Genomic DNA, 15,333 nt, shown 5'->3' with positions numbered 1-15,333 from the left:
CCCTGGGATTCTCCAGGCAAGAACACTGGAGTGAGTTGCCATTTCCTTCTCCAATGCATGAAAGTGGAAAGTGAAAGTGAAGTCGCTCAGTCGTGTCCGACTCTTAGCGACCCCATGGTCTGCAGCCCACCAGGCTCCTCCGTCCATGGGATTTTCCAGGCAAGAGTACTGGAGTGGGGTGCCATTGCCTTCTCCACTCACAATGCTACGAGGCTATTAAGATGCTCTGTTATTAGAATAGCTAGCCCTCCAGCTTTTTTTTTTTTTTAGTAACAGAAATTTAATTTTCAAGATTCAAACGATCAAACAATGACCGCAGACTTCTCCAACTCTCCATACCCCTCACCCCCCAACCAAGGCTGTTTTAGCTTCTAAAGGTTGGGGGTCATTACCAACAGTAAGACCATAGTTGGGAACTTCCCTGTGGTCCAAGGGCTAAGACTCTGTGCTCCCAATGCAGAGGGCCCAGGTTCCGTCTCTGTTCACGGAACTAGATGCCACAGGTTGTGACTCAAGAGTTTACAAACCGCAGCTAAAAGATCCTGTAGGCTGCAACTAAGACCCAGCACAGCCAAGTAAAATAAATAAAAGGCTACTTTTGTGACAGTCCAGGCAAATGACTGATTCAGAACGGAGGGAAAATGATCTGAATTAATACATGTGTTCAACATAAGTTAATGTCCAAGAAATGAAAGAAAGTTTGTATTTATTTGCAGCAATAACCCCACAGTCTTCCAGGACGTAGATGCAAAAGCACGGCCACAAACTGAACACAGACTTCCCATGAGATCCAGCAGCTCTCGGAGGCAGAGCTCAGGTGAAATGGAATCTTCCCTACCCCCCACCCCGCACCTGGGGCGGCCGAGGAGGCCAGAACAGCCCTGCCGCCTCAGCTTACAGCGCTTCCCCCTGCTGCGTCCTCTCCAGCCGCAGACACCGCACCACACACGGTCACGCAGTCAGTTTCCCGCGGTCTGAAGTTTCAGGGAGCGATGTCCACTTGTCAACAGACCGGATGTTAACAGACAAAGTCAGATACCAACGCAGTCAGCTCAGAACCAGGATCACTTTCAAAATGACAGGGAAGGAGTAGGACTGGCTCTTTTCCAGCAAGCCGGCACACTCATACCCAGATGTTTGTTCACCTCTTAAATCACACACACTGGATTTACATTTTTAAAGGACCAAGCGGTAAAGAGTTCGGTGGTTCATTTGGAGGAGTTGCGGCAGTTTAAGGGTCTAGAAATCCACTGAGAAATTACGGAAGGTGCAGGGCAAGCAAAACAACAACTACTGAAAGCCCCCAAACAACTTGGATCTCTCTTTCAAGCACCTCACAGGACACGAATTACCACACAGCTCTACCACACACACTGACACAGCCCGGCTGAAACAGGAGCGCAGGGAAGGGACTCACCGAACACCACACCACACGTCAGGCAGCAGAGACCTGGATCGGCAACCAGCTCACCCTCCTGCCTGAGAGGCATCTGAGCCTGGAAGGCAGACGGGCTGGATACTGCAACAACTCCTACTGTGTGACTCACCCTGGACTTTGGAGATACTGCTCACATATCTCCGGGTATTCCCGGGTTTGCCTCAGAGAAACTCCACGCCCCGCACCGTAACCAATACTACTGCCAGCCGTAATACGCTGTATTCAACCCACTGCTGACAAACGGGCTCTTTGTGCTGACAGAAGAAAAGATACAATTCTGTATTTTCAGAGAGAGGCAGGCTAGAACAGAGTCCTGTTATCACACCACTCTGGGGGTGCGAGAGGAATTTAGGGGGGACGTTCGGACTGGCACCCCTGGTTTACAGACGAGGGAACGGGCTCAATTCAACCAACTTCAGTCGGGCAGAGCCAACCAGCGATCTGAGCACAGGAAACCCCGACAAGGACGGAGGCAGGGCGAGCAGCAAGTGGTCAGAGCGCGGAGGGCAGGGCCGTGAGTGGAGTCGGGAGAGCCTTGCTTCTGTTGCCTCATTCATGAGACAGCTGCCTGCCGGTGCCTGCGCGTGTCAGGCGCAGCGAGGCGTGCTGGAGTTGCAGAGGGGGCACCCACCCCTGGGCTACAGGCAAGGCAAACGACGACAGTTGCCGGTGAGTGCCGTGGGGGTTGTACATGGTGCTATCAGGTAGCATGTGGGAGGGGCAGCCCCTGGGGGAGAAAGGCAGAGGAGGGCAGGAGAGGCGACAAGGCCGGGCATAAGGCAGGAAGAAAGAGATTTGTCAGTCAAAAGGTGCTTCGGATGGTGCGTTCTGGATCAGCCAGCCAGACAGCCCGTGAAGATGTGAAGGGTACCGTGCGCGGCAAAGGTGGCAGAAGAAGAACTGGGTCATCAGATAGGGATCAGACGTTGAGGATTCCAGTTAAACCATGCTAAGGTGTTTGGATTTCATCTGAGAGGACAGGTGGCAGCAGTTAAAGGGATGAGAGTAATCAGCTCCCTGTTTCAGACAAGTCGTTCTGAAAAGGCAGGAGAGAAAATGCATCGCAGTGGCAGGGACTGAAGCCCGCAGTAGTGATCCAAGGCAAGGGCTGGTAGCGGCGGGATGAAGGGGTGGTGCTGGGGAGAAGAGAACAGTGTCTGAGGAATACACAGGAGGCAGTGTCTAAAGGACATGATACCCATCAGATGTAGGGGGTGAACAGGGGAATCAAGGAAAACCCCACTTGTTTCATTCTTTCTGGTGGGCAACAGATCATTCATGAGACAGGCAACTGAGGACAGGCAAGAGGAGGAAGGGATCTGCAGGGAATTCAGCAACAGACAAGATGAACTCCAGGTGCCTGTGGAACATTCCAGCACAGGTATACAGAGGGATGTTCAAAGAGACAGGGGCTGAAGACAGAGAACTGGAGCCCGTGGGTGACACTGCCTTGGGGCAGCTTCAGTCGTGTCCGACTCTGTGCGACCCCATAGACGGCAGCCCACCAGGCTCCCCCGTCCCTGGGATTCTCCAGGCAAGAACACTGGAGTGGGTTGCCATTTCCTTCTCCAATGCATGAAAGTGGAAAGTGAAGAGTGAAAGTGAAGTCACTCAGTCGTGCCCGACTCTTAGTGACCCCATGGACTGCAGCCCACCAGGCTCCTCCGTCCATGGGATTTTTCAGGCAAGAATACTGGAGTGGGGTGCCATGGCCTTCTCCGTAGGGTCAGGCAGACCCGGTCAAAACCCCATTCTGCCACTTAGTAGCTGACCCCGAGCAAGTAAATTAATTCTTTTGAGGCTGTAGTCTCATCTGAGGAAATTCCTCCTAGAATGTAATGAGAGCAGCAAAGAACCTGATGTCAGGTCAGACACAAATATTAAATATTTCTCTCTTGCCCTTCTTTAATCATAAATGGCTTTTTACAATAGTAAGTTGAGTACTAACCTCTGCCACAGATTACAAGTTGCCCTGCTGTTAGTCACTTGTCTTCAAATCCTTTTGACCTTCCTAGTATGAAAGTGAAAGTGAAGTCGCTCAGTCGGGTCTGACTCTTTGCGACCCCATGGACTGTAGCCTACCAGGATCCTTAGTCCATGGGATTTTCCAGGCAAGAATACTGGAGTGGGTTGCCATTTCCTTCTCCAGGGGATCTTCCTGACCCAGGGATTGAACCCAGGTCTCCCACATTGTAGGCAGACGCTTTACTGTCTGAGCTACCAGGGAAGTCCCAAGAGATTCTCAAATATCTGAACTGCTAGCTCAGGCCAGAATCAGTCTAAGAGACCAGGGGTTTCCTGCCCTTGACATTAAATAACTAATGCAAAGATCTCAAGATTGTTATGTGGTTTATGTGGTACTGATTTAATTCTGTCTTGGGGGCGTGATGGGACGGGGGGGGGCGGCAGAAAAGGGCAATGGGTTTATGCAAAAGACAGAAAACTGTCTCGGTCTAATAAAGCCTCGTGAAAATAACAGGACTTACATTTTTTTTCGGAAAACTATACTGTAACATTTAAGAGGAAGAGTGTCTCCTGAAGTTAGTATTTACATAGCCTCTATCCTCTGGTTCAGTTCAAATAAATGTCTTAAATGTTAAATAATGAACTCTAGCAAATGGGTCTTGTCTTAAACCTAATGTTAAGTCAATAGTATACTCTGTATGTAAGAAATACATGGTGTCTTTGTAAGGTTCATTTTGCTTTTTCTATTTATAACTCTTAAAATGGACATTTAAAAACTACAGTAAAATTGAACACTTGTCTGCTAAGGCATATAGAATTCAATTTTACATAGCCAAGCCTGTTCATTTTCCTCCTGGTTTTGCCTTCAAATCTGGGCACTAACTTATTTTACCCATTTTTTATTAGCTGTCTTCCTAGCCTGAAAACATCTTGGTCCCTGGATATTTTATTGCATTTCCAACTTACTTGCTACAGTCTTACTTGACCATGTTTCCTGATCCCTCCCTAGCTTCATACATCCCCATTCTTTCATCCACAACCTAGCTTAACATACCTACTTCATGTTCTCTCAGTCAAAATATTGCCAAAAAGTTTCTAATATAAATTTGTTTTACAACCGCCTCAAAGCTCTCTTGTTGTTTGGCTTATTTAATTAGTCTGATTAAAGACAGAGAACGATCTAATTTAGAGCTATGGTCTTTGGGGCTTAATTCATTCCCAGCTACCTTCAACTTGGCCACAGGTGGTCCAGCTCAAGCGTGACCAGTCAGAGAGCACTCTAGTCCCTTGGTGCTGAAGGAGAACACATATCCTCTCCCCAGTATGCCTAACCCTAACCCGAGGATCTCTGAGACTGTCTGGATGGCTCCCTTTAAGCTCACACAACACACCTGGCCAACCCACATTAGCCAATATCTAAGATTCTGACTCCTCATTGACATACAGATCCCCTCAAAGATACCCCCTAGTTCTTCCCTGCCTTGAATGGACTTGAATTTCCCAGACTTGAATAAACTCAACTAATTTTCTATGTGTCTATAAGACCCTCTCCTATCTTGCTGCCACCAGGAGACACAATGAAGGCAGAGACACAAAGGCAGATAGCGTCAGCTGGGATGGGATCTGCCACTAAACCAGCACGCCCCCATGCCGCCCAGCTCCTGTGTTAAGGAGATACATGCACATCTGACAGAGACTGTATGCTCAGTCGTGTCTGACTCTTTATGATCGCATGGACTGTAGCCCGTTAGGCTCCTCTCTCCATGGGCTTCTCCAGGCAAGAATACTGGAATGGGCTGCCATTTCCTTCCCCAGGGGAAAAGCCTATGTGATGTAATTCTTTCCATTTAAACGTTACTTTGGGGCTTCCCTGGTGGCTCAGTGGTAAAGAATCTGCTTGCCAATGGAAGAGACACGGGTTTGATCTCTCATCTGGGAGGACCCACATGCTGCAGAGCAACTAAGCCCATGTGCCCCAACTGTTGAGCTCTACAGCCCGGGAGCCACAACCCCTGAGCCCAAGGCTGAAGCCCGTGGGCCCTAAAGTCTGTGCTCCACAAGGCAGGTCACCGCAATGAAAAGCCTAGGCACCGCACTAGAGTAGCCCCTGCTCACCACAGCTTAAATAAAGCTTGCACAGCAATGAAGACTTAGCACAGCCAAAATATAAGCATAAATGAAATAAATAATTTCAAAAAATACTTTGAAACAGACACACATCTAACTACTACATGGTGATTCACGTTAGAGGTGCTTGAAGAGCATCGCATCACCACGACACTTCACCCAAACTGCCCTACGGCATCTACTAACGGAGCAGGTCAGATCCAGGAAACACTTTACCATGATCTGGAGCATGATTTTTCTCATCATCACATTCTGCTCCAGGGCTGCCTGACTTTCTTCTGAACCCTGACTTTTACCTGGTTCTGGGACCTTGTGTGACCCAAAGCTTTCTCCTTGCAAGTTCAGGATTAGCTACTTACTTTGCTAAGCTATTCTATATACTCATCTCCCTCTGAAAACCTAAGATACCTTTTTAATTCTTTTCTTTCTCATGAAAGATCTCATTTAATTCCTTCAAGCAGAGACTCTGGAGACTCAGGTTTGGAGTAAACAAGGAGAGTTAGCTGTTTACTTGCTGCATCAGAACCAACTTGGGCAGGAAAGCCTTTTGAAAAGAAAAGATTTTCCTGGTAAACAGCCACAACCCTCTAGAAGGACATTTGGTTCCTATTGATCCTTATTTAAAAGACATATGGCCTTTGACCCAACAATTTTGCTTTTTTTTTTTTCCTACAATTTTGCCTTTAAAAATTTATCCATATATGGTTACAGAAAAAGAGATGTACAAAAATACTCAGTACAGTATTAACAAGTCAAAAGAAACATGGAAAAAAGCACTCTAGAAGGAACTTAAACTGTATTATCAATAGGAGACTAGTTAAATAAATGACAGATATGGAGGTTGTGTGCAGAGAACTTTTCTGTAAAGATACATAGGAGACGTAATAGCCCATATCTCTGGGGATAAATATGAGACGTTGGAAAGAGACTCCATTTTACAGCATCTGCCCTTTAGTGCTACGGATTTTTTTTCCTATGAACTCGCATTTAACTGTGGACTGTAAATAGGAAAGCAAAGTGCACCTTCATAACTTTCACTTACGTGGATGATCTAAAAGACACTTCATTTAACAATGTCATTCAATCTTTGTAAACAGGAAATAGAACGAGGAACAAATAGAAAGTCTACATATTAAAATGTGTTTGTTCCAGCAGGTAATGATCTCATCATTACACATTAGAAACCCTTGTCTCAGAGTCTGAGAAGATCAGGCTTCTTTTCTCTAAAGTACCTGCTGAATGTGCTACAGACTCTTCCACAATCTAGTGGCTCAATTTAACCACCTCCCTTGTGCTAATAAATATGTTCTGACACTTAAACTTAGTTTTATTCTGGAAATTGAGGGGAGATTGGGAGGAGCTCATAACTTTTGTCAAAACCTCGAAAAAGGAAAAAAACCCTTCAACTTAAAAAAAAAAAAGACTGATGCTCAAGCTCAGTATAGGACTCGCTGAACCTTTGGGTCTGGTAGTCCAATTCCTATATCTTTTAACCAGCTCTCCAGGTAATTTCTACATGGCTGGTCCTACCTCATGCACAGCAGAAATAACCATGTTTAGCAAACTCTATGTCTCATCTGAATGAAAGCACACACCACAGAGTATAAAATTCTATAAACAAAGGTGTTCACTACTGCACCACTCCAAGATTTTAAAATCATTATTTTTTTTGAAACACTGATACAGTTTGGAGCTGACGCTGGCTTCAAGCAGAACCTCTGGCTCATTTATTTTCTCAGACTGTGGCTACAATCACCTGACCGCACAGCCTCCTTTCTCCTACCCACTCCCAGCCTAGTCTTCTGTCCGAATATAGTCTGACAACTACTGAGCTCATCTGGTGTTTCCTGAACATCTGACTATAAGGTCACCTGTGTGTGCTGCGCTGAGCACCCAGCTGTGTCTGTCTGTGAACTTACGGACTGTATCCCCCCAGGCTCCTCTGTCCATGGGACCTGGGGCCCCTCCTGTCCTTGTCCCACCCCAGACCTAGTGAATCAGAATCTCTAAAAGAGTTTCTGGGTGTTAAACCAGTGACCCAGGTTACTCTAATAAACAGGGAAGTCTGGTAAACACCAATTCAGGTCACACTCGTTTTACGATAAGGAAGTCAAGGTCTAAGTTGTTACATAGGTTTTCCAAAGACCAGCTGATCACTGACAGCTGGGACACTCGAAACCTGGTGAGCTAATTCTCGCCTCTTACACCTTTATTACTTATTATTCTGTTTACCATGAGTATCTGTGAAGTTTCTGATTCATCACGATGAGGCCCCAAGTAAGTGACTAATGAAGTCTGAAGGCAGAGGGCGTGTCATGACATGCCACTGGTTTAAAGAATAATATCGCTGTAAGGCTGTCCAACATCTAGCTACCTACACCTAAAGTTCTTTCACTTTCAGTATCAGGATGAGTGTGTGCGTATACACTCAGTCATGTCCAACTCTTTGCGATCGCATGGACTATAGCCCACCAGGCTCCTCTGTCCGTGGGATTTTCCAGGCAAGGATACTGGAGTGGGTTGCCATTTCCTTCTCCAGGGGATCTTCCTGACCCAGGGATTGAAGCTACATCTCTTGCATATCCTGCACTGGCAAGCAGGCTCTTTACCACTAGCGCCACCTGGGAATTCCATCAGGATGAGGAGGCACATAAAATGGAACATGTGATGGAAAAAGACATACACTTCCACACAATTATAACTAGGTGGGGAAGATTCAAAGTCCTCTGATCTCACTATTTCTTGCTCAAATGTTAGAACCGTTACCCAAAGAAGTCTGATAACCACACACTTTCATTACAGCAACAGCCCGCACCTTGCTGTTGGGAGACAGAAGACAGCTCCCACCGAGATTCCACAACCTTGACCTGAAACCAGTATCTCTTAACCCATCGACGAGAAAAACCGATGGGAGACAAACCGATGTGCTCAGCTTGGAAAGCACACAGCAAGCTTTAATTTGGGGAGGGCTCCATGGAGTTATAATTGCCTCTAATTGGCCCTCCCACACGGCCTCACAATTTACAGCTGTAATCAGTTCCACAAAGAATGTGTTAAATTTCTTTTCTACCTTGGAAATCAGAATCATTTCCAGTAAGGTTCTTACAACATTATAGTTGTTTTTCTTTTTCTTTTTTTTTAATACCAAGATACAGAAAAGGATGAATGAGTGAATAAAAGGCAAAGATGCAGACAGATCTTTTGGAAATGAGCACCAAACCCTCTGATTTAATGATAACCCAAAGGGATTCAAATTTGTAACAGAGACTGATGCCAATTCGGGAAACCTTTCTGTTCCAGGGCACACGATCCAAAAAAACACATTCATCTGGTCAGACATTTTCCATACTTTGATTTTTATCTTTCTTGGCATGCTCGACTCTCCTTTAATAAAGTCACAACCCGTTGTTGCCATGGAACCCAATCAGACTTGGAGCCTGTTACTATGACTTCCCTGCAGGTCTAAAAAAAGACCAAGTGACCAAAAAGAACAGCCCTTTCTTTAAAAAAAGAAAATAATAATAATAATTTATAAGGCAAAAAGACTCCAAAAAGGACCTAACCCTTTTATATCCACTGAAGTTTAAGCTCTCGTGCTGGTTAATTTGAACGCTTGAGCCAGAGCTAGCCAATGTTTTATAAAAATTTGTCAGCTGAGACATTCCCAAAAGATGGTTTTATAAATAAGTACCTGGCAAAGAGGATAAAAATGTTCTTAGGATTTCTTCCTTTTTTTTTTTCCCTTCCAGGCAGTCTTTCTGAAATCTGAGTAGCTGTTTAGCAAACATGTGTCAATCAGCAGCTACCAAATTGCAATATTCATTTCCACCAATACTTAATTTTTGCCAAGAGCTCATGATCTCTCTGTAAAGAAAAGATAAGCTAAGCAGTACTATCCACCCAGTGTTCTCTCATATGTGGAGCTGGACCAAAGCTGCTGAAAAAAATCCCTGAGACTGACAGCAGAGACACTTACAGAGCTGCTTAAGCAAAGAGCATGAACATGTCTTGAGTGCCTACCATGAACTGTGCACTTTGAGGTCATTGCGAGAACCCAGCAACAGACGCATTTCCCTATCTCTGTTTTGCAGCTAAGAGACCAAGACTCAGAGAGCTTAAAACAGCTAGCTCCAAGCTGCCATGCTAGAATGGTGTCTGGCGCCCAAAGCCAAAGCTATTCATTTGTTCAGCCAACATGTATTTCTGGCCTCACAGGTGCTTTTGCATTTTGTTATGTTTCTTATTCCTTACAATAAAGACAATAGGGTCTGCAGCTTCTAAAGCCTGTCTGTAAAGAAGGCATGGCATCTATCTTTACCGGCACAAGGGGCCACTTCTGGCTGTCCCCGCTTATCATAACCACCACATCTGAACAGCAGCAGCTAACTCTTGGGAGAACCGTGAGTAGATGCCCTGGCCTCTTACCTGAGTTGACAGGGGGCCAGACACCCCACTACATCCCTCAAAAGGCTGCCTGCTGACAAGGCCTTCCAACCACGGGCCCTGCAGAATGGAGAGGACCAGGAAGCTCTCGGTACCTGTTTTTGTGCAATTTCAGTGGCGAAGTAAAAGCCAAGTCAGGAAAACTGAACGACAATTATTCTACTCAACCCTGGTTGTGGATATCCAGCTTCGAGAAATGACTAGTAAGGAGGAATGTGGTAAAGCATAGAAGTTAATTTCAAAGTTATACTATTACTCATATCAGCCTTTGGCTGAAGATACTTTGCCTGTTTCCTTGTATAACAAAATACAACCGCTTTCATTAAAAGAAATTTCAAAAGCCCAAACAAAACCACAATGAGATAGCACTTCGCACCTATTAGGACGATCGGACGATCACAATCAAAAGGCATAAAATAACAAGTGTTAGTAGAGACAGGGAGAATCAGAACCTGCATAACCTGCTGGTGGGAGCAAAAAAATGGTGCAACTGCTGTAGAAAACACTCTAGCAGTTCCTCAAAAGGTTAAATATAGAACTACCAGGGGCTTCTCCAGCGGCCCAGTGGCTAGGACTCGGTGCTCCCAAAGCACAGGGCCGAGTTTCGATCCCTGATCAGGGAATTAGATCCCACATGCCACAACTAAGCCCTGGAGCAGCCAAATAAATAAATATTTTTAAAAAGAATTAGCATATAACCCAGCAATTCTGCTCTCAGGTATATATCCAAGAAGAACAAAACCTTATGCCTGTACAAAAACTTGTACACAAATGTGTATAGCAGCTTTAATTATAACAGCCCCCAAATGGAAAGTCCTCAATGTCCATCACCTGATGAATGGATGATAAAACATTGTACATCCATGCAATGAACTACTCTTTGGCAGAAGAAATTAGGTACTAACGCACGTTACACCATGGAAGAACCCTGACAACATTATTCTGATTGAAAGAAGTCAAGATAAAGACCACATGACAGAAAACCCACCCATTTACAGAAAACGTCCAAAATAGGGCAAATCCAGAGACAAATAAGTAAATTAGTGGTTGCCTTGGTCTCGAGTTCCAGAAAGGAGGAAATGGAGAATGCCTGCTAATGGATACAGAGCTTCTTTTCATTCTGGAATTGATTGTTGTGTGGTTTCACAACTTTGTGCGTATACAAAAATCATTAAACTGTACACTTACAAAATGGGTGAATAGTGTGGGAATTATATCTCAATAAAGCTGTTTTTTTTAAAGGAAAAATCAACACAGCTCTTTTTTGGTTTTTTGTTGTCCTATTAAATGAAAATAACCCAACTGACAAGACCACCTGACCTGGGACACGTGACTTTGTCTCTGGGGTCTCTGTGTTTTTAAGGAAACAAGGCTCAAGCCTGAGCCTGACATTCTCTTCTGCTGCCCCATGAACTTTTGATTTAGAGGGGAAAAGCCACGTGGATGAACCTCTCGGCGAGTGTTCAAACAGGGGCATCAGACCCTATCTGTCAGCCAGGCCAGGATCTATACCATTCTCGCTGACTCTAAGTTCCCTCCTTCGGCTCTTCCCTTCAGCCCAGCCGTGTACCTTAAGTTCCTGAACACCTGCCATGCACGAGGTTTGATGCCAGGCGGTTTTCATCACCTCTAGTTCTCAATCCACAGTCTAGAGGTATGCTCCACCCTACAGGTGCATAACAGACTCAGGAAGACTGTGCAAGGTCATGAGGGGGTGCATGGCCGCACACTGGCAGAGATGAGATTTGAACTTGAAACCAAACTCTGAGCTGCTTTTCTTATTTCTACACCTGAGTTTTTCAAACGGGGTCCACAGGCATATTCTGGGGTTCCATGATTTTGCTACAAACAATTTAAAAGAATGTGTTTATTTAGACAGTGAAAAATATTAAAATTTGGAGGGTCATAAAGACAACCACCTGCTAAACAAGTTAACTGGAAACTCTGGGGTTTTAAGGCTTTTTCCACTTCTGCTCACGTGAGGCCAGGTATCTGTACTTCTTTAGCTGTCACGGGTGGACAGGAAACGTGTCAGCTAACTGTCTTGGTGTGCTGGGGCTGCCATAACAAGGGACCACAAAATGAGTGGCTTAAAACAACAGAAATGTATTGTCTCGCAGCACTGGAGGCCTGAAATCTGGGTGCTGGCAAAGCCATGCTCCTTCTAAAGGTGTTGGGGAAGGGCCTCTCTCCCAGTTTCTGGCCGCCTCAGGCATTCCTTGACTTATAATTTCATCCAGTAATCCTGTCTTCACATCATCTTTCCTCTGTGCATGTCTGTCTCCCAGCCGCCCATTTTATAAGAACACCAGTCACAGTGGATTAAGGCCCACCCTAATAACTTCCCTTCAACATGTGTGGACGAAGAATGTCACCTGCCATATCGGTAAACAAAGGATGGAGCGGCCATCGAGCCATCAGTCCCTGCAGCCACCTTCAACTGCGCACCCTGAGGGGATGAAAAACAGGATACTGGCCCTAGATGATTAAGGTGCTTATCAAAGGAATGATTTCAGTGAGCCCAGACTCCCGAATCTTCCCGGAAGCCTGGCGCAGAGCAGGTGCTCCATACACATGTGATGAATTAGGCTGAAAGCAGAATCGTGACAAGCATGACCCTTAACTGTGCTGCTTCTGCATGATGTTGGCCTGACATCTCCCACATAAGATGCTGCTGAGCTGGTGGAAAGGGACGGGGAGGAGACACTGGGTGGGAGGGGGTTGGGAGAAGCCCCTCAGGGTCTACAGGGAGCTCTTTCTTCAACCAGTGCCACGCCAAGATGCCCGAGTAACTCCTCTTCCCCAGCATGTGTTGAGAGGCAGGTACCACCCAGCTGGATGCGCTGCACATCAGGGCTACTGTCCATCAAAGCTGTCAATCTCAAGGTGTGGTCCTGGGTGAAGGGGACACCTCAGACCACGAAGCTCGGAAAGTAAAGGCTAGCCTACTTTTCTGCCTTCTCCCAAAGTGCTAATCAATGGAAAACTCTGCCGGGCCACTCAAGGAGGTCCTTATTCTCCCAAGTTAACCTCCATCTTTTCTCCCAAGGGCCAGGTCCAGGAAACTCACCAGAGCTCCTAAAAGAAAACCATAAGGGTTCAGTCCTCCAGGAATTCTCACAGCAAAGGTGGACTCTGAACTTGCCTACAGAGTGACTGGCAGGAGTGAGATATTCTAGGCATCTCAGTCTGTTGAATCTAAAGAGCGATGGATGGTGAAGACCCAAGCACAAGAAGACGGCTCAAGGTCAAACACAAATGCATTCAAGAGAAGGGAGAGGGAATACTCTTCACCAGGGAGAAGACTGTGGAGGAATGCATAACGTCTCCCAAACTCCAAATTCAACCTCAGCTAATCCTTTGTAAAAGTCCTGGTCATGTGGATTAGACTGGGGTGGGAGTAGGGTTGGAAATGGGGGTGACACATCATAATAATGGGAAAATCATTAAGTACTGACTTCATAAAATTCTAAGGCACTTAAAGGGTGCCTTTCATCTCAGAAATTCTACAAAGGAACCAAAATCACTGCAAAACTATTTCCAAAAAGCAAACAAAACCTCACTGAGAGATGGTACTATAATTTCTTGAGTTTGCGTCAGTCTGTTTTCTGTAGTTAGAAAAAAAGGTGCCTGGTTTGGGTTATGAAGGCAGTGTTCCACTATAAAAACCTGCTGGTTGCTATGACAATGAACATCCCTGTTCCTCCCTTTTCTGTAGCATCCTTCTTACATCTGAATCAAATCAAAGGACCTATCTGTGATAGCCAGGGTTTAGTATTTCCTTTGCATGAGGATATAAAAATGCATATACACACACATACACAAAATACATCATCAAAGGGCTAACCAGGGCCTTCTCTCGTGGCTCAGTGGGAAAGAATCCTCCTGCCAGTGCAGGGGACACAGGTTTGATCTCTGGTCCAGGAACATCCGACAGGACGGAAGGAAACTAGGCCCATGTGCCACAGCTACCGAGCCTGTGTTCTAGAGCCCACGAGCCTTATCTACAGAGCCCAAGCGCCACAACTACTGCAACCCGCATGCCTGGAGCCTGTGCTCTGCAACAAGAGAGACTACTGCACTGAGATACTTGAGCACCTCAACTAGAGTAGGCCCTGCTCACTGCAAATAGAGAAAGCCTGCATGCAGCAACAAAGGGCTGGCACAGCCATACAGATGTCAGTAAATCTTAAAAAAAAAAAAAAAAAGGGCTAATCAGAGGTGAACCAAAAGCTCAAAAATGGGTACCACTTGTCCTCTCCCTACAAACATCTATCAGGAAACACCCGGGCAGGAGAGTGTGAATATGAAGGAAGGCGAGCTAGAAAATCTCAGCAGTGGACACTTCTTCCCGCCTAGAGCATCTCAGGGTAGACTCTCGGTCATTTCCTTTCAGAAAGGCCCACATGAAGCCAGGGCTCCCAAGAGCACTGCCATTTCTATCTATTGACCCGAGCTCCTCCAAGGCAGTGCCCATGGGTGACTGGTCACAGGGCCCAGAACAGCGCCAGGTACAGAGAGAACACTTAGGACAATGAAGGGGGCTCTGGAATAAGGCAGCCACTCCTTACATTTTCTACCAAGATCTCAAGTTAGAACCCATCCTGCTTCAACTTGTGCCTGCCTGAGAAGCAAGCCAGGGGATTCTAGATCCATGCTCTCTCTCGGTGTGCAGCTTGGGACCTGCAGTCCAGCGCTGCTACTGGTTTCCATCACTGTGGTCCTGAGTCGTGACCACTGACGCTTCCCCAGACCTGGGGCAAAACAAAGAGTAAATGAGAAAGTTACAGCACTAATGTGATTTATCATCTTTCCAGGACTAAGGCTGCTCATCACTTAGCTAGATTTAATTGCAAAACATGTTTGTTTTAGAAAAGCTATGAAAATACCAAAAAGCCAGTGGAAGAGAAATAGAGCTCCCATCATTCTACTTGTCCAGAGGTTGTGTGTGTGCATGCTTAGTCGCTCACTCGTGTCCAACTCAGGTTCCTCTGTCCATGGGGATTCTCCAGGCAAGAATACTGCTATGGGTTGCCTTGCCCTCCTCCAGGGGATCTTCCCAACCTAGGGATTGAGCCCAGGTCTCCCACATTGCAGGTGATTCTTTACCATCTGAGCCATCAGGCTTCCAGTATCTGTATTTGAATTTCTGTGTCACTACCCTTCCAGGGATTGTGGTCGTTCTGCCTAATGCTTAGAGGCAAAGGCTCAGGAAAGCAGACCAATACGGATTCAAGTTCGAGCCTTTTCACTTTTTACTGGTATAATCATGCTAGAGTCATTTATCCCTGTTTTAGTCTTAGTTCTTCATGCATAAAATGAGGATAACTGCACTTATTTGCTTTCAAGCAAAATTAAAA

The 15,333-nt window shown here is 45.8% G+C and overlaps 1 protein-coding gene across 6 annotated transcripts in view; it reads right to left on the bottom strand.

Annotated features, from left to right (window-relative positions):
• TMCC3 (transmembrane and coiled-coil domain family 3) overlaps positions 1-15,333 on the bottom strand; it is a 272,744-nt gene that overhangs the window by 35,573 nt on the left and 221,838 nt on the right. Inside the window, exon 1 of one of the 6 annotated variants that reach the window (XM_043446701.1) lies at positions 1,418-1,616. The exons of the other annotated variants lie outside the window; for them this stretch is intronic. The gene's annotated coding sequence lies outside the window, so the exon portion shown is untranslated. Of the gene's footprint in view, positions 1-1,417; positions 1,617-15,333 lie in introns of those variants that run through there. 6 annotated transcript variants of the gene reach the window in all.

Source organism: Cervus canadensis, chromosome 25, assembly GCF_019320065.1.
Source record: "Cervus canadensis isolate Bull #8, Minnesota chromosome 25, ASM1932006v1, whole genome shotgun sequence".
Classification (NCBI taxonomy): Eukaryota; Metazoa; Chordata; class Mammalia; order Artiodactyla; family Cervidae; genus Cervus; species Cervus canadensis.
Note: the sequence above shows the minus strand (reverse complement) of the source record. Positions and strands in the feature narration are given on the sequence as shown.